The 18,583-nt window shown below is 39.7% G+C and overlaps 1 pseudogene; it reads right to left on the bottom strand.

Moving 5' to 3' along the window:
* Nucleotides 1–13,898: 13,898 nt before the first annotated feature.
* LOC139014450 (NADH dehydrogenase [ubiquinone] 1 alpha subcomplex subunit 2-like) lies at nt 13,899–14,191 on the bottom strand (annotated as a pseudogene).
* Nucleotides 14,192–18,583: the final 4,392 nt, after the last annotated feature.

The raw sequence follows: 18,583 nt of genomic DNA, 5'->3' as shown, positions 1-18,583 counted from the left end.
AGCTGGTCACAATCATAATAGGAATAAACTAAGAAAAAGAAACATGCTCTCAAATCCCCCCTCCCCCCCTCCTCTCAGCCTGTTCTCACTCGCTTAGATAAGCTTTACATAGTCAATCATCGGCAGCATTTTCATGTGTCCCTCTTTGCTGCCTAGAGGAGGACTGGCTTGCCTGGGCCAGGAAGAAGGCATTTCAGCCCTTTCTGAAGAAAAGAGAAGAATTTATAAAACCAGCCTCTATCCCTGAGTTGCCTCAATCCCCATTTCCCTCCCACTTCCAACCTCTGTGTTTGGGTTGCCCAGTGAAAGGGGAGAAGAGCTGAGAACAGCAACCCAGGATGAATGGATGGTGCCTGTGTTGTAAAGGCCACCTTCAGAGTGAGGAGCTTTTCAAATCTGTCCCCTGTGGTACCCTGAACCTGTGGCTGGAGGTGAGTTTTTCCCAGTTCCTTGGCTCTGGGGTGAGCATTCACGGAGGAGGGCAGCGCCCAGTGCCACGTTTCACATGGGGTATGTTGGGAGACTCCTTTACCCTTGAGCCTGAGGGCCATGGGAAGTCCCAGTGAGCTTAGGTTAAATCCCTGCTCCACCGAAGTGTGACGAGGCCTGTGAGGTCTCTATAAGCCTTCGTGTTTCTACTTGTGAACTGCATGCTTCAATGTGGTGACACCCACGGGGACCTGGTCTGGAGACAGGCTGGCCCTGGAGTCGCTTCACCTCCCTGGAGAGAATTTTGCTGCTAACAGAAAGTAGGGGAGTCATTTCTATGGTTGATGGGGGCCCCAGAATTTAAACATTTTTCAAAAGATCTCATTGAATATTGTATTTTTGTTCTCTATGCATAGGGATCCGTGGAAGTACTGGGGATGCATGAGAAAAGTACATAGTACCATGTCAGGTAGAATAACTTGAGGAAGGATTGCTCCCCAAAGGCAACTGGTCTTTGCCCTAGCACCTGCCTTTTTCTTTTTAATTTAAGAGTAAAGATTAAAAAAATTAAACAATATGTATTTCTATTGATTTTTAGAGGGGAAGGGAGATGAAAGAGAGGTAGACACATTGATGAGAGCGAAACATCATTGATCAGCATGCCCCCTACTGGGGATCAAGCCCTCAACCTGGGGATGTGCCCTAACCAGGAATCAAACCATGACCTCTTGGTTCATTGGTTGATGCTTAACCACTTGGCCACACTGGCCAGACAAGAGTAAGTTTTTTTTTTTTTTTTTTTTAATATAGGGAGTACTGAAAAACATAAAAGACATGTAATCAGTCAGATAACCTTTTGATTTTCGAAAGAATCAAAGTTATATATGTATATATATAACGTATACACACACGCACATCATTAGAAAATTTTAGCAGTATAAGAGCCTTGAAATGAAAAGTGAAAGTTTCTTCCTAGCCTCATTTCTGTTCTTAAAGGTGAACTTTGTGACAGTCTTCTGTGAATCCTTCCAGGACAAAAAAATGCAGACAGCAGAATATCTCTGTTTCTGTACATGTGCTATTTAAAAGCTCACAGCAAGGAGCTGTGCTAGATACACACAGATACGGTCTGGACATCTGATGTTTGCATACAGACCCTTCAGCTCCGCCGTATCCACTTTAGTCCACTGAGTGGATGCATAGCAAAGGAGTTTATTAAGAATAGCATTTGTAAAGAGGGCTGCCTTTGTGCTTTAAATGAATAAAGATAATTTTGTCGCATTCATTATTGGAGGAAGTGCTTAGAACAGATTGCAAGAACACCTTTCCTCAGGGAAAGGTGGCTGCTTTTTGGCAAGGAGGAAGGGAGGAAGCAAACCAAAGAAAAGGAGATAGAGGGACAAGAGACACAGAGCACTGTCCGTCTTGAAGGCAAGCTGACTTTTTCTACAGATCACTGGTGGGCATTCAAAGCCACAGTGGGCTGGTGAGAGCCATTTTCCTTTCCTTTGAAGGATGTCAGACTCTCCAGGTTAGGAAAGAGAGAGGGAGGCAAAGGGATGAGAAAGAACCTTGTATGAAGAAATAATGGATAGGAATAAAATGCAAAAACCAATACCAGCACAAGCATTCTTTTTATTTATCCCAAGTTCACTTGAAATCTATGTGGCATTAACCTCCAGATGGGCGAAACTTGCTCATTGACAAGTATGTTTCCCTGTTTGTTTCTTGACTCCTGGTAAAGAGGATGGGATTTGTTCAATTGAACAGTGGTCTGGGTTAAAGCACTCTGTAGGTCTCCTGGCATTAGTTTCTCTAGCTAGAATTGTTACATTCTCTGGGTTTCTTTTCCAAAGAAACTCTACCTGCTCCATGTTATGCTGGTCGACGTGAATTTAGAATCTTGCCAAAATGTGCCCAAGGAGCACATGAAAGGATTGTGCATCTAGACAGGCTACGTAAGGAGAAACATTCGAGCCTCTTCTTTTAATGGGTGGGAATTATGCACAAATCGTATTTGTTCTTTACCTTGACCTCGCCATCTGAACTATCGCCTCACTCACTGAAGAAATGTCTTGTGACTAAGATATTTCTGGCTAAACTATTGGATCTCAACTAAATAAAATCCTTCTGTTATTGGATTCTTTTTTTTTTTTTTTTTTTTTTTTAGGGCAGAGCAAGGAGGAATCACACTGTCTTCTTTTTCAAGGCATTAAAATGAGAACCACACATTTACTCCCAATCCAACTTGGGAATTCTAAACACTTGGGACAATTTATACTCAATTTATTCTAGTCTCTTCTTTGCAGTTGAAACTGGCAAACCCCCTGATTCGCTCTGAAGAGCTTTCTCCAGGAGAAGTGGTCTGTGGTCCTCCTTGGAAGTCTGTTCTGAGCTGGCCAAATCCCAAAGTGGAATCCCAATCATGGGAGATGGGGTTTCCACTGCTTTACAGTTTAACCACCTGGGTTGACTCTACTCTCCATTTTCTTCTGAAGGATGAAATAAGCTGGTCAAGTGTTCATTCAGCTATTAAATTACATTTCCATCCTGTAACTTTTTATTTCCTTTTTCTCTGGTGAGATATATTGACTCGGTGGATTATCTCCAGTCTCTTATACTGGCCAAACAATGTTCACTTTTGGGAATTCTCTCAGCTGCTGGTGGATGTGGTTTTAGCTTTGTAAGATTTTATTTTACCCCCAACAACAAACAACAAAACAAACATTCTTTAACTAGTGGTTTTGATTTAATAAAAATAAATCGCATGGATGAAAATTGAGCAAGATATTTGAATAAATTGAAGGAAATTGAATTTTTAAAAAAAGAGTTGAATTGGAACCTAAAATTGCGAAACATCAAAAAAAAAGGCTCCTTTGGCGAACAAGTTGTATTACGACTAACTTGATCTAAGATGCTAAAGATATCATTCTGACCACCAGGGGGAGCACACAATTGTTCCACGAAGATAGAGATTAAAAACAAAGAGAACACAAAACAAAATTTCATCATTTGCTTAAACTGGTAAACCGTGCAATTGTGAACAACCTCTGCTTACAAGAGGAGTACTTTTGTTGTTGTTTTTATTATTATTATAATTGATAATTAGATGCGTTGACTCTGAACAAAGAAGACAGTCTGGGCATTTGGTGAAAAATGGGTTTTCTAGGCTCAGCCAAGTGGAAATTATCAAATTATTTAGCTGAGAAGTCAAGAGCACCTCAAAAATAAGTTTCACTTCTAACTTTAACTCCAATATATACGTATATCCAATTCGCTGAATATAGACCAAGTAAGTATGTGCTTTAAAAAGCAACCTAACTGAAACTGATGTTTTTAGGAAATGAAATAAATTTTATCTGTATTTGTGAAATTTTGATATTTTTTTATTAATTTGCATTTAAGTATCCTTAATTTTGAGCAATGTGTCCATTTTCAGTCATCTCTTTGAAGTTCTCAATCATTTAAAGTCACAATTCACATTTGAAGTAAGGATTAATCTATCATGAGAAACAGCAAACAGCTAAAAAAATAACTATTTCCTTACTTTTCTATTTATTATAGGATGAAATCCAGAAAGGTTGCTTTTAGGTTGCTAAAGAGATTTTTTCCCCCTTAGTTTTAAAAAAGAAAGGGAACCTTTCTTTCTATATTTAACCTAGACTTTTACATATATTAAACTCAGATTACCAACTGTGGAATACCCCCCTGCGGAAAGCAGTCTGGGAAGAGATGTGGTGTACAGTGCATACAAGTTGGCAGAGCTGGCTGGGTTCAAATATCAGTTTTAACACTTAGTAACTGTGTCACTTTGGGTAACTTTAGACCAGACTAAAGTTTCCTGTCTGTTTAATGGGACTAATGTTTCCCACGCTGGACAGTTGTGATGATTACATTTGACGTGTAAAGAGTAGAGTTGCTTTGGGTCCTGGTCAGTCATTATTAGTACTATTATTATTGTTGTTGTTTTCCTTTTCTTCTCATTCTGAGGTCCCTGTAGACATTTTATGGTGACATTAATCATACCACAGCCCTGCAGACCATATTTGCAGAGACCATCAAGACTGCTGATGCTAGCCTCTGAATTTTTCAACAGCATCAGAGAAAGATGCCCCTGTCAGCTGCTTATAAAATCTGATGGCCCTGGGGCATTCACCAAGACCTTAAGAGTATGGACTTGATGATTTTATGGCTCAACCTGTGAGGAATGACTCAGTAGCCATCATTACTGCATTGAAGTTGATCTGATATGGCAAGTCCATTTAGATCAATGTTGAGCGGCCAGGCTTCCTGTCAAGTAAACAGACCAGAAATTGTATAGAGACCTTATCCTATTCTGTTCACCTAAAGGGGGCTAACCAGCCTGTTGCCTCTGTTGCTGATCTTAGCTGCATTGAGCTTTGGCTTGTGTCTTCCTGCTCTTGGCTGAGTAAATGAAGTTGGTTAAGATAAAGCCACTTCATTTCTGACTCTATCCCTTTGGCTGGCTGCCATGGGGACACACCACTGGGGAGCCAAAGAGATAGCACAAAAGCCTTCAACTCAGTATCTTCAGGAAGAGTCTCACATTGAAAGTCTTCCCACTTGGAAGACCCTAAGAAACTTTGAGAGCAATCAGAAGAGGAACTGACCTGTCCCATCAGGTGTCCATTTCAAAGTTCAAAATGTAGGTGAGATCTTCATGTATTGCTGAAGTTTAATGAGAGGAAATCCGCAAGTGTGCCAAGCCTTAAGAAAACACACACCAAATTTGTGTGATGAAATAACATTTTAAAGGTAGCTTTATAATTTAGTATTTTACTAACACTTATATACACCCATCAGGATCTTACTTAACAATGCTTCTTTGCTCCACAGGGTGTCAGGGGTTTATTACAAAAGCTTGTAGCCTTATCAATCAAGTGTGAAAGGCGCACATGAATTGAATATGGCAGTTGGGTTCTGACTCAAAATTATTTACAGTTCATTCTCACAAACCAGAGACTTTCAAAAGTAAACAAAGACATTGAAAAGTGCAAAGTGTAAATGAATTTTTATAAACATATGTGTTTCATTCCTCTTATTAATATGCATGAATTTAAAAATTAAAAGAAAATGTGTTGGCTACAATGTGTTTTTAGTTCTTATTTAGATTTCAAAAATAGTCAAAGGTGCCTAAGATATTCAAAACTGAGCAGACTCCTCTATCCCATGATGTCATTTGAACCATGAGATGATGATTAACACTGCTCCCAAAATAGTGCTTTTCTGAAAGAAGCTCCAGAGTGGCACTGGTAATTTGAATTTCTATTTTTGAGCACATTCTATAGTTTATGGCCAGACTAATTTCTTCCTGTACAACCTTCCAGGTTGCTATGCTTAGCACACAATCACTCTTTTTAAATTTGGATAACACCATAGTCAAGTCAAACAGTTGAGGCTTCCTGATAATATTTACATTGAAGTGGAAGAGGCCTCGGAGAGGAAAAAGGTGCAGAGAAAGCAATGATCGGGCCCTAGTGGGCTCATGGAATGGATACTGTCAATAATGTGAATAATGTTTGTATCCAAGTTGTGCTTGAAATCAGTAAAAGATCTACCGTTCAGTCAAGAATATGGCCAATGTTTTATTTTTAATTCTCATGGTAACATAGCCTCAGATAATTATTCAGGTTTTATTAAGCTCAGCATCAGAAGAAATTTTGCCTGCAAGAATTTCATTCCATTTAGCTAAGTGAAAACAAATTAGCATAGATACTTTTTTCTTGCAAGTTCCATTTTCAGTTGTGATGTCATCAATTGCTATAACAGTGGTAAGTATTGGTCCAGCAAAAGATTTCTGCTGAGAGTTTAATACACATGAAAATAATAAATGGTCTAATTAACTTTCATCCATTTTTATCAGTGTAGAGCAATTAAACTCAGGATTTTTTTGGATAAAAATAAAATTTCCATACCCTCATACATGTAAAATATTCTTGTTTCAAAATAAGTAATATGGCTTTTAAAAAGTAATATTAGGAGAAGAGGTTTTACTTTTGAAAGCCCCCCCCCCCCGCCCTTTTTATAGGACATTGTGATATGAATGGGAAGCTGGAGTCCCTTATTTGTCCCAAGCTTTTCTAGAGAAGATAAAAAGATACACATTGATTATAACTAATGTCCAGGCCACAGTTTTTAAAGCTAAGGTGCAGAGAATAGGCTGCACAAACACACTATCTATACTAATAAAAGGGTAATATGCTAATTAGACCGGACATCTTCCGGACATCCTTCCAGACATCCTTCAGGACAAAGCCACAGTGGTGGGGGTGAGGCAGAGATGGTTAGAGGCAATCAGGCAGGCAGGGGAGAGCAGTTAGGGAGATCAGGCTGGAAGGGGAGATCAGTTAGGGGGATCAGGCTGGCAGGGGAGAGCAGTTAAGAGGATCAGGCTGCAGGCAAAGGTGGTTAGGGGCAATCAGGCAGGCAGGGGTCCTGGATTGGAGAGGGTGCAGGCCGGGCTGAGGGGAGCCCCCCCGCCCAATTGCCATGCACAAATTTCATGCACTGGGCCTCTAGTCCTATATAATAAAGCCTAGTATGTTAAGTGTCTGACTGTTTGTTTGACTGTTTGACCAGTTGCACTGTCCCCCAGGAGCAGACGCTCCAACTGGTAGGTTAGCTTGCTGCTGGGGTCTGGACAATTGGGACTGGGTGAGACGGGCTGGATACACTTTGGAGCCCTTCTGTGGTCCCTCCCCGGCCTGGCGTGCACCCTCTTGCAATCCTGGACCCTCCGGGGGATTGTTGGAGAGCTTGTTTCGGCCCAATCCCCACAGGTCAGGCAGAGGGACCCCACCGGTGCACAAATCTGTGCACCAGGCCTCTAGTCATCTTGTATTATTAAATTTGCTCTTACAAAGTGCATAGGTTTCCTCCATTCCCAATAATAAAGGCTAATGTTTATTATGCTCTTACTAGGTGCTATGTAAGTTTCAAAATACTTTATGAATATTTTCTAATTCAATCCTCACAGGCCTCAGGGAAGGTATTATTTCTATCCCCATTGTCAGATGAAGAAATTAAGGAACGGAGAGGTAATATGACTTGCGTGAAGCTATTTAACTAATAATGGCAGGTCGACCACTTTTGCCTCAGAGCCTGTGCTTGATCCTTGTAAAACCAAGAGATTCTAGTAAGCCCCTCAGTGGTTTCATCCTCTCCTCTCCCTGACCCTAAGTGGAGAGTCTTTGCTCTTCATGTTTTACCTATTTTTGATGTCTATATGATGTTATATTTGGAGAGTTCTTACATTTGAGTTGGCTCCAAGGCAATGCAGAGTTATTTAAATATGAGAGTTGCAGCATTACCATAGATCAGCCGTGAGCAAACTACAGCCCGCGGGCCGGATCTGGCCCATTTGAAATGAATAAAACTAAAAAAAAAAAAAAAGACCGTACCCTTTTATGTAATGATGTTTACTTTGAATTTATATTAGTTCACACAAACATTCCATCCATGCTTTTGTTCCGGCCCTCCGGTCCAGTTTAAAAACCCATTGTGGCCCTTGAATCCCACCCCTGCCATAGATGTATCAGCTAGCTATTGCTGTGTAACAAACCATTCTAAAGTGTAGTGCTTAGAGCAACAATTTCTTATTTCTCATGAATATGTGGATTGGCTGAATGGTTCCTTAGTTAGTTTCCCCTGAGCTAACTTGGGTGGCTTCATTCAGCTGGAGGTTGGCTGGGCTGACAGATCCAAGGTAGCAGTTGGCATTGACTAGAACTCTTTAGGTTGCTCTACATGAGCTCTTCTCATCCAGTAAGTTAGAGTAAGTTCCTTATATAGCATTCCCAGGGCAGTAGTTAAGAGGTGAAAGTAGAAGCTGTAAGTTCTCTGAAGGTCTAGTCTTGAAAGTTGAATAATATCACTTCCACAGCCTTCTATTGATCAAAGCAAGTCAAAAGGCCAACCAGATTTTACAGATGATAAAATAGTTTCCACCCCTTTATGGGAGAATTGCAGTCACATTGCAAAGGGACATGCATACCTGGATGGTTGGAATTTATGGTCATTTTTCAATCTATCATAGAAGACACAATTAAAATGATACATAATAGCTATTAAAATGATCATAAATTTAAAAAAATAATAACAAAATATAGTGTTACAATATTATATTTACAATGTTATCTTTAATGACTTGGAAATCACTGCAGCATCTTATTCAGGGTTCTCATTAAGACATTGATAATCATTGTGGTAAACAAACATTAACTATGGAATTGGGATACACTTCTGGATTGCTATGAAATTAAATGTGAGTGAGAAGAATGAATAAATGTATTTTTTTTAAAAAAATTGTCCAGTTGTCTGCATCCTGGAAGGAACATGGGAAGTATGAAACTATATAAATGTTTGATATTTTATTTTGATATCTATATGTAGACAGTAACAGGAAAACTAAGGAAGTCATATATATATCTATATGTCTATGTCTATCTCTATGTCTATAGCCTATCTATCATCTATCTATCTATCTACCTACCTACCTATCTATCTAGGCTCCTAATTTTGGCTTCAATCATGTAGACAGTTATATTTTTGCTTTCAGACTTTGTCCTGGGTGTGAAGTAGCAGTGAAAGCAGATAAGTAACACACACTGTGTGAACAGATGATTTTAGCTGTATTTCTAGTAGGATCAAATTCCAAAGCCCATTACTGCCAGCTTTTAAACACTATTGGGTGAAGGCAAGGTTTACATAAGTACCTGGAATGCTGGTAGCATATATGGAACCTGACCTCTTATGATTTGAGATGCATTTGCTGATCCTTAATGTTCTATGCAAGAATTTATTTTTTAATTTTTTATCGAGGTTTGGCATTTAGCTAAGAAGTAGGAAAACAACCTGATGTTTGTACAGAAGAGGGAGGAAAATCCTTGTTTTTATCTGGAAACAGAGCAGCTTTTCCTCCCTCAAGCCTGCAAGTTCAGATCTATTCAGCAGCTCTGTTTTTTTTGTAAGCACAGGGCCCATTTCAAGAGCATTTGAAGTGCAAGGAGGGAGAGGATAGACTTTTCTGGATGTCATAATGGTTGACTTTTAGTTTCTTCTTTGAGAAACTAATATATGTATATTTAACATTGACATAACAAATAAGACCCTAGCAGAGCTTTCTCAATTTATATAGACAATTTCACACTCTTTGAGGCAGTTCTAAATCTCTTTTTTCTCTGGCAGATAATGATATAATGCCGGGGTGAGGAAAAACTTCCTATATGAAAAACACAAATCACAAAGGAAAAATCAGAGATTTGACTACATGCCAATGAAAATGTCAGCGTCTTTCAAGTATTATAACTTGAATTGGAAGGAAAGGATACATTGGGGAAAATGCCAACCAGTGGGGGAAAGACGGTCCCCGCATCAGAAAGTGGACAACTGAAGACAGCAGGATTGTAGAATAGTCACAAAGGGTAAGAACAAATGTGCAGTGAGCAGGTGAAAGCAAACTAGCAGTTATTAAAGGCAGGCAAAATAAAAGCAGTTACTATTTTTTCTTGTTCACTGAATACATAAAAATGTGTTTAAGAGGTAGGAGGGTCTGGGCAGGGGCCCTGGTAGTCGGCAGAGGGAGGAGAGATTAGTGCTGCTGTTTCTGGTGTCCAGTCTGACTCCGGTGCAGGGTGGGGTCCTCAGGAAGCAGACTCAGACGGAGAGGAGTGTGAGCGCTGCCCATCAGGGAGCGATCCTGGGATTGGCCCTGGAAGGGACGGAAGGAAGCAGGAGGGGCTGGGAAGAGCTGGGTGGGGGTGCGTGGGTGAGAGCGCGTGGGTGAGAGCTCTGAAGACCGAGTGGCCCTCCAGGGCTGTCTCAATCTCCAGTGAGAGCACCGGGACTAGACATCCCTGACATGAGCCATGCTGGGAAAAGGTGGCCGGTGACTCTCTTCAGCTCTGGTCCCGCTAAATGCCACATGGACTGCGTGCTGGCAGCACTCCCAGCGGCTACTTGATGGGTCCTCTCCAACTGAGTCTGCTTCCTGAGGACCCACCCTGTGCCAGAATCAGACTGGACACCAGAAACAGCGGCATCAATCCCTCTGCTGACTACCAGGGCCCCTGCACAGACCCTTTCACCTCTCAAAAGAATCTTTGTATATTCAGTGAACAAGAATATACAAAGTTTTAGCACATTCCACATCATCAGATGCAGAGAACAGGGGGTCTACCAGGTCCAGGACATCTGAGGGCAGAAGGGACTCTCTGGTGCCTCCCTGAGCTTGTCAAGGGCCAGTCTGGGGCTCAGTGATAGCAGCTGATTGCACACTTTGGGCCAGGCCCAAGGAACACAGAACTGGTGAGCAGGCACTTGTAGCCGTGCCTTGGGGAGAAGATGCGTCACTCCCAACCCTTAGCCCTGGGGCCAAAGACCATGGTCCCAGCTCCCAGTTGTAGATTTCCCTATTGGGTTTCTTGCAGCTTCATTGGGTTTAGTCACCACTATGCATTTACAATATGCTTACATTTAAAATAAAATTATTTACACGTGCAGAGCAAAGGTCTGAAAGTAGATACATCAAAGAATTGAAAATGCTGTCTAAACGTGGTAGCCTAAGAGTTTTTTTTAAAAAAAATCTTTGTTTATTTGTATTTCGAACATTTTATAATAAAAATCATGCTCATTTAAGAAGACAACGTATACTTTTTATTTGTACTGAAAGTGGTGTAAGAAGAATAAGAAGAAATGCCAAAATAGAATAACAAGTATAAGAAAGTGAAACAAAAGTAGGACTATGACATTAGGAAGAAAGGTTTAGAATAAAAATAAATTCAGAACTCAAGAAGTATAAGTATATTAGAAGAGAACAGTAAAAGAGCAAAGAAGGGAGGATATAAAAAAGTGAGATAAGGAAAAAGAAGGTATATAGAGAGGTATGATGAGAAGAATGTAGAAAATAACTTTATTAATATAATATTTTTTCTGTGAAATGAATTTATCTTAGAAGGCTAAAGTTTATTGAGAAGACATTCAAAATGAGAAAAAGTCAATCTAAAAATTTCACATATCAATAGTAATAATATTTTAATCAACACTGGGATTTGAGTTTCAAAAGGAAATTGTTGATTTTTAAAAGAAAAATATTTGAAATTTTTGTGAGAAAAATTAAGGCCAAATGTTCAAATATTCCACTATTCAAACATTTTTACCATCAGCAGGGACCTAGGACAATAGCACTTTATTAGTCCAGGAGCAGTAAAACAATGGAGTGGAAAATATAATTTAAACTAGAAAATAAATTGGCCAGTTTAATTTTATTAAGAAGACAGAGGGAAGAAAACATTACCAGCAGGAATGAAATGTAGCTGTGTTGAAAAGTTTCCCAGCAATCTAAGCTACTGCTTTTCAAATGTTTTCAGTTGGAGAACTGTTCTGTTTTCCAAAAGGAATCTTTCTGCAGAAACCCAGTGAGTGTAGCAGGTAATGAGATGATGATGGATTGCATCACTGGTGGTGGGGACCTTCCCTAGCAGTTACACAGTCTACTATCTCCTTTTCTCTCCTTCCAACACCCCTCCCCTTCCGGTCCAAAGCATAGACATTAGTACTTTATAACAGAGCTGAGACCACCTTCTACCTAGCTCCCCTCTCAAATAATCTACTTCAGTCCATATAACTGAGTAAATATTACATTTAAACTTTCCCCACAGGCCTGGGAAAATGCCCTTCAAATCATGGAGAGTATCATTTACATCCTGGAAAAGAAGTCTAAAACACACCGATGTTGTCTTCTCATTAGGAAGATTTAAATTCCTAGAGGAGGCCATACAATTTATTTACCAAAATGTGCATGTTGTGGGTTGAATCGTGTTACCCCAAAAGAGAAGTTGAAATCTTAACTCCCAGTACTTGGGAAAGTGATCTTATGTGGAAATAGGGTCTTTGCAGATGTAATCAAGTTAAAATGAGGGCATTAGGGTGAACTCTAATCAAATATGACAGGTGTCCTTAGAAGAAGAGGAAAATATAATGGAAGACAGAGACACAAGGAAGATGCTATGTGATGACGGAGACAGAAACTGGAGTGGTGAAGCTATAAGCCAAGGAATTGATGACCACTCTCAGGAACTAGGAAGAGGCAAGGATGGGTTCTACCCAGACTCTCAGAGGGAACCTGCTGACTTCTAGAATCCAGACTTATAAGAGAATAAATTTCTATTGTTTTAAGCCACTAAGTTTGTGGTAATTTGTTATGGCAGCCACAGGAAACTAATACGGTACTCAAGATTTTAATTCTAGATATTTCATTTTTTAAATTTATTTTTATTGACTTTAGACAAAGGGTAAGGGAGAAGTATAGAGAGATAGAAACATCGATGAGAGAGAAACATCATTCAGCTGCCTCCTGCGTGCCCCCTGCTGTGGATAGAGCCCATAATACGGGCATATGCCTTGGCCAGGAATAGAACCTCTTGGTTCACAGGTCAATGCTCAACCACGGAGCCACCCTGGCCAGGTGATATTTCCTATTTTTTGTTTTGTTAATCCTCACCTGAGGATATTCTTCCATTGATTTTTAGAGAGAATGGAAGGGAGGGTGAGAGACAAAGAGCAAGAAACATTGGTTGCCTCCAGCAGGGGGCCGGGGATCGAGCTTGCAACTGAAGTACATGTCCTTGAGTGGAATTGAACCTGAGACTCTTCAGTCCACAGGCAGACTCTCTATCCACTGAGCCAAAACATCCAGGGTGATATTTCCTATTTTTAATGATTTTGGAAAGAAAGGAAAACATTTATTTTCAACATCTTAAGTAAAGGTGAGCTGCTCAAAGACAAGTACTATGCTTTATTTATCTTTCCACTCATGCAGCTTGTCACACCGTGCCTGATACTATTAGGCACTCTGTAATTTCTGGTTTATTTACGAATAATGAGTGAACCCACTGGAAGATGCCTGAGTCAAGGAATAAGCATCATAAATCAGATCTACACAATGCAAAAATAATTATTTTGGAAAGGTAAATTTCTATCAGCTATCTAAATTTTTGGACTGTGTGACAGTATCAATGTTTTCAGAGATACAAAAGGTAAATTGTCAAAGGAAGCTTATCTTAATATTATGACTTTAGTTTTATATAAGTTAAATCTATGTGGCACCAGAAACTTTCTAGGAAATGCTCATGCAATGTAAATTTTACTTTAAAGCAGAATTTGAGCCCGAAATATGGTAACCTTTGATGAACCCAAGACGAAGGTCGCTGGGGAAATCACCCCTCCTCATCATTTTAAGGGGCCACTTTGTGGGTTAATTTAATTCCAAGCTGGTACAGGTTCAGGCACATTTTATCTTTGGTTTTAACTTATTTCTTCACTCATTCCTATTTAATCAATCAATTAATGATTTTACAGCAAAAGCTTTATAAAAAACATTTTTCCACATTGTACTCAGTCCAACAGAGCCTAGGCTGTGGGATTGCTGTTCTCCATCCATAGTAAAGGCTTCAGGCTTTGCCACTTAGCATATTCTCAGGGCTCTGGCTACCTCATCAGCACTGAAGTTGCTCATAGACATTGTTCTCTTGGCTAAATGCATAGTGGGCCCAGAGCTTGGGCTGCCCATCTGAGCACTCTCAGATTGGGATGGGCAGGCCAAGATTAATCTTTAGCTCCATATAGCATTTCTTGATGAAGTCCCTGATGCCCTGGCTGTCAGGCAAGCAATGGCATAGTGGACACACATCTTTTGTGGGCCTGGTTTGGCCCTGAGCTCATGATTTGCTGTGGCTGCTGCCATCTCCACTAGTACCCAACCCTTCGCTCCATTTCTAGTCATGAAAATACATGAATGAGCAAATGGAACACTTTTGGTTTTCTCGTGCATTTTGATGGGTGCTAGGGGGTTTCACATATTATATCTCTATGCATTTTTTCCCAATTAGGGGGTTTTTACTGTTTTGCTATTTTTCATTTGTAAACATTTTTAAATTCTAGACTTACAAAAATGTTGTAAAAATGATACAAGAAATTTCCATAAACTCTTCATTGAGATTCCTCAGATTTATATCCAAGTACTTCAGTGTGTATTTCCTAAAGTTAAGGACATTCTCTTCTGTAACCATAGCACATTTTGTAAAGCCAGGATATCAACGTGATACTATTATCTAACTGATGGACCTTATTCAATTTTTGCCAGTTATTCTTTTTATCTGTCCGGGAGCCAATTTAGCATCTTACATTGCATTTCCTTGTATGTCTGTTTAGCCTCTTTATGCTCCTTCTCAGTTCCTTGGCCCTTACCTTTCATAGATGCTAAAATCCTTAACAAAATATTAGCAAATCAGATCCAGCTAAATGTTAAAAAGGTCATACAACAGGACCACGTAGGATTTATTCCAGGAATGCAAAGCTGATATAACATTCACAAATCAATAAATGTGATACATCACATAAATCAATTGAAAGACAAAAATCACATGATCATATCAATAGAGGCAGACAAAGCATTCAACAAAATCCAATACCAACTTTTGATAAAAACTCTCAGCAAAGTGGATATAGAGATTTCAAACCTCAACATAATAAAGGCCAAATATGACAAACCTACAGCCAAAATTATAGTCAATGGGCAAAAACTAAAACCAGGAACAGGAACAAGACAAGGTTGTCTGCTTTCACCACTTTTATTCGATACAGTACTGGAAATCCTAGCCACACCGATCAGACAAGGAGAAAAAAAATAGAAGACATCCAAATTGGAAAGGAGAATGTAAAACTGTCATTATTTGCAGATGATGTGATGTTGTACATGGAAAACCCTGAAGACTCCACCAAAAAAAACTACTTGATTTAATAAATGAATTTGGCAATGTAGCAGGATATAAAATTAACAACCAGAAATTGATGGCATTTTTATGCACCAATAATGAACTCTCAGAAAGAGAAACTAAAAAAAAAAAATCCCATTTACCATTGCAACAAAAAAAATTAAGACATTTAGAATTAAATTTAACCAAGGAAATAAAAGGCTTGTACTTGGAAAACTACAGAATGTTGAAAAAAAAATAGATGAAGATATAAACAAGTGGAAGAGTATACTATGTTCATAGATTGGTAGAATTAACATCAACAAAATGTCTACACTATCCAAAGTAATCTATAGATTCAATACAATACCTATTGAAATACTAATGGCTTATATCACAGATGTAGAACAAATACTCCCAAAATTTATTTGGAACTAAAGAAAACTATGAATTACTGTAGCAATCTTGAGAAAGAAGAACAAAGTTGAAGGGATCACAATACCTCCATTATCAAAATGGCCTGGTATTGGCACAAGAACAGTCATATAGATCAATGGAAAGAACAGAGAACCCATAAATCGACCCAAGCCATTATGCTCACTTAATATTTGACAAAAGAGAAAAGAGTATATAATGGAGTAAAGACAGTCTTTTCAATAAATGGTATTGGGATAATTGGACAGGTACATGCATAAAAATGAAACTAGACCACCAACTTACACCACACACAAGAGTAAACTCAAAATGGATAAAATACTTAAATGTAAATCATGAAGCCATAAAAACCCTAGAAGAAAATATAGGCAGCAAAATATCAGATGTCTCATGGAGCAGAATTTTCACTGATACAAGAGAAAGAAAGGAAAAAATAGACAAGTGGGACTACATCAAAAGAAAAAGCTTTTGCACAGCAAAAGAAACCAGCATCAAAATGAAAAGGGAACCCACTGTATGAGAGAACATTTGCCAATGTTTGCCAATGATACATTTGATAAAGGGGTAATGTCCAAAATATATAAAGTACTCATATAACTCAACAAAAGGAAGACAAAAAATCCAATTAAAAAATGGGCAGAGGACCTAAATAGACACTTCTCCAAAGAGGACATACAAAAGGCCAAGAGACATATGAAAAAATGCTGAACGTCACTAATTATCAGAGAGATGAAGAAATTAAAACAACAATGAAGTACCTCCTCATGCCTGCCAGAATGGCTACCATTAATAAATCAACAAACAAGTGCTGTCGAGGATGTGGAGAAAAAGGAACCCTACTACACTACTGATGGGAATGCAGATGGTACAACCACTTTGGAAAACAGTGTGGAGTTTCCTCAAAAAATTAAAAATGAAACTGTCATTTTACCCCTCAAATTCTTGCTGCCTCCTTGACTCTGTGAGGCCTCCAAACAGGTATTTTAAATATTCTTACCCAACCTTTTAAGTTGTTCTATATGGTAAGTTTGGCTTATTATAAGCTGGTATACTATAGCTGGAATCATGTATGACTAGTAACTTTTTAGAAAAAACATTTCACTTATTCTCCTCTGAGACTAAGAGGCTGAATTATTTTCCTAAGGTAACATGTCTAATTCTGTGCAGAACCAGAATGTGTACCAGGTGTTTGTCCAGTTCTCTTTTCAAGACTCTACAGCTCCCTGTAGCAACCACATCTGAGGTTTGACACCTCAGTCAAGGCAACAAAGAGAGTATTTGAACACGTCAGAAGGTAAGGGAAGGAGCAAGCAGAATTGAGGGCTACAGAGCCAGCAAGGGTTCGCCCGCTTGTTTGTTCGCCTTAACTGCTGTTCTCATCCTGAGTTTGGCTGAAGCCACACTTCTGATGGAGACAGTCATATTCATCACTCATTCATGGACACAGCCTAAGATTTGTGGCCACACATATGATCACTTGGGTCTGAAGAGGTTCATACAGTAGGAAAGCTCCTCAGGTGATATTGGTCTCTAGTTGTTGGTTCATTTAGAATACTGGGCAAGGATCTTTATTGCTTTTGGGACATGTATACAGTGAGGCAAATTGTACCTTGGGCCTGAAAGACAATTGGCTTGGTCTAAAAGGAACTAAACACATAAGTGCTTTATTCACAACACCAGAAAGTACAAGCCACAAAACTCCTCAGTTAGCATTTTTCCTTCTGTGAAAAACGAGCCAACAGACATCACAAATGCGGCTTGAAGTCTGACCTTATTTGGAGGCTGAATGGAGAATGCAGCCTCAGGGCTGGGTGGGAAGGGGAGGCAGCAAGTGGAATGAAGGGAGAGGCCAGTCTGCTATTTTGTGGAGGAAGTCAAACCACAGAACAACTTTTCAATTTGAGATGACGTGGTAATGGGTATTTCCCTCATTTCTCCCCCAAAAGTCATGGTGGCTGACTACTGGTGATTGTCAAGATGGAGGCTGGGGTGAAGTTCTTGCCCAGGTTCCTTCCCTCTACATACTCAAGAATGAGAAATACTAGCAATGTCCATGATGAAAAAAGTCTCACCAGTGACACTACTTTCTGACAAATGCATGTAAAATGGACACTTATTCCCCTCCTCACTTTTTATCTCCACTTTTCATGGGGGAACAATCCTGGAATGGAAACTTTCAGACTCTCTCTTGCTTACTTTTCCCAAAAAGAAGGAGCTAATATGATTGGTGATAGCTTATTGTTATTTTAGGTCTGCACTTCCCAATGGTGGGGTAGCTGGGCCTCAACAGCAAACATAAAACAAGCAATAACAAAATCCAACCACAGGACTTGTATGCATGCATATGAGCATAACCAATGGACACAGAATGGGGAGGGGTGAGGGCAGGTGCTGGGGGGGGGGGGGGGTGTGGGCAGCCGGGGAGGGGAAAAAGGAGACTTATGTAATACTTTAAACAATAAAGAATTAAAACAAAATCCAAATCCCACCTTTTTCTTCTCTCTTATGCTGCTTCTCTCATGAATCAGTAAAATGTGCCAACATCTCTTGCTTCCATGCCCTTCGCAGCCCAGGACAAGCCACCCTCCTCTTCCTGTCACTCTCCTGAAGCCCTCTGCAGGGAGATGCAGCTACCCACCTGGAACTGGATGGGGAAGCCATGAAAGAGGGGGTCCCTCACTTCAGGGAAAGCTTAGGAAACCCATTGTAGTCTCAAATTCAGTCTATGCCCTCCTGTCCAACTATTGCCAAATGGCCTACCATAGTTATTATATTGATCCCCATTGGGTCACGTGCCATCTTTTGGAGACAATCACCTTGCATTGAATCCCTCACAGAAAAGAACAGCTGTTTCTACTTTCTCAGGCACTTTTGCACCCAGTGGCTGGATGTGCATTTACTGGCACTTACTTTGATAAAAGCAGGACATACTGTTAATATTTCTCAGT

This window comes from Myotis yumanensis, unplaced genomic scaffold, assembly GCF_028538775.1.
Source record: "Myotis yumanensis isolate MYYU_CA2020_CCGP unplaced genomic scaffold, mMyoYum1.0.hap1 SCAF_7, whole genome shotgun sequence".
Lineage (NCBI taxonomy): Eukaryota > Metazoa > Chordata > Mammalia > Chiroptera > Vespertilionidae > Myotis > Myotis yumanensis.
The sequence above is the reverse complement of the archived record's forward strand: the minus strand, read 5'-3'. Positions and strand labels throughout refer to the sequence as shown.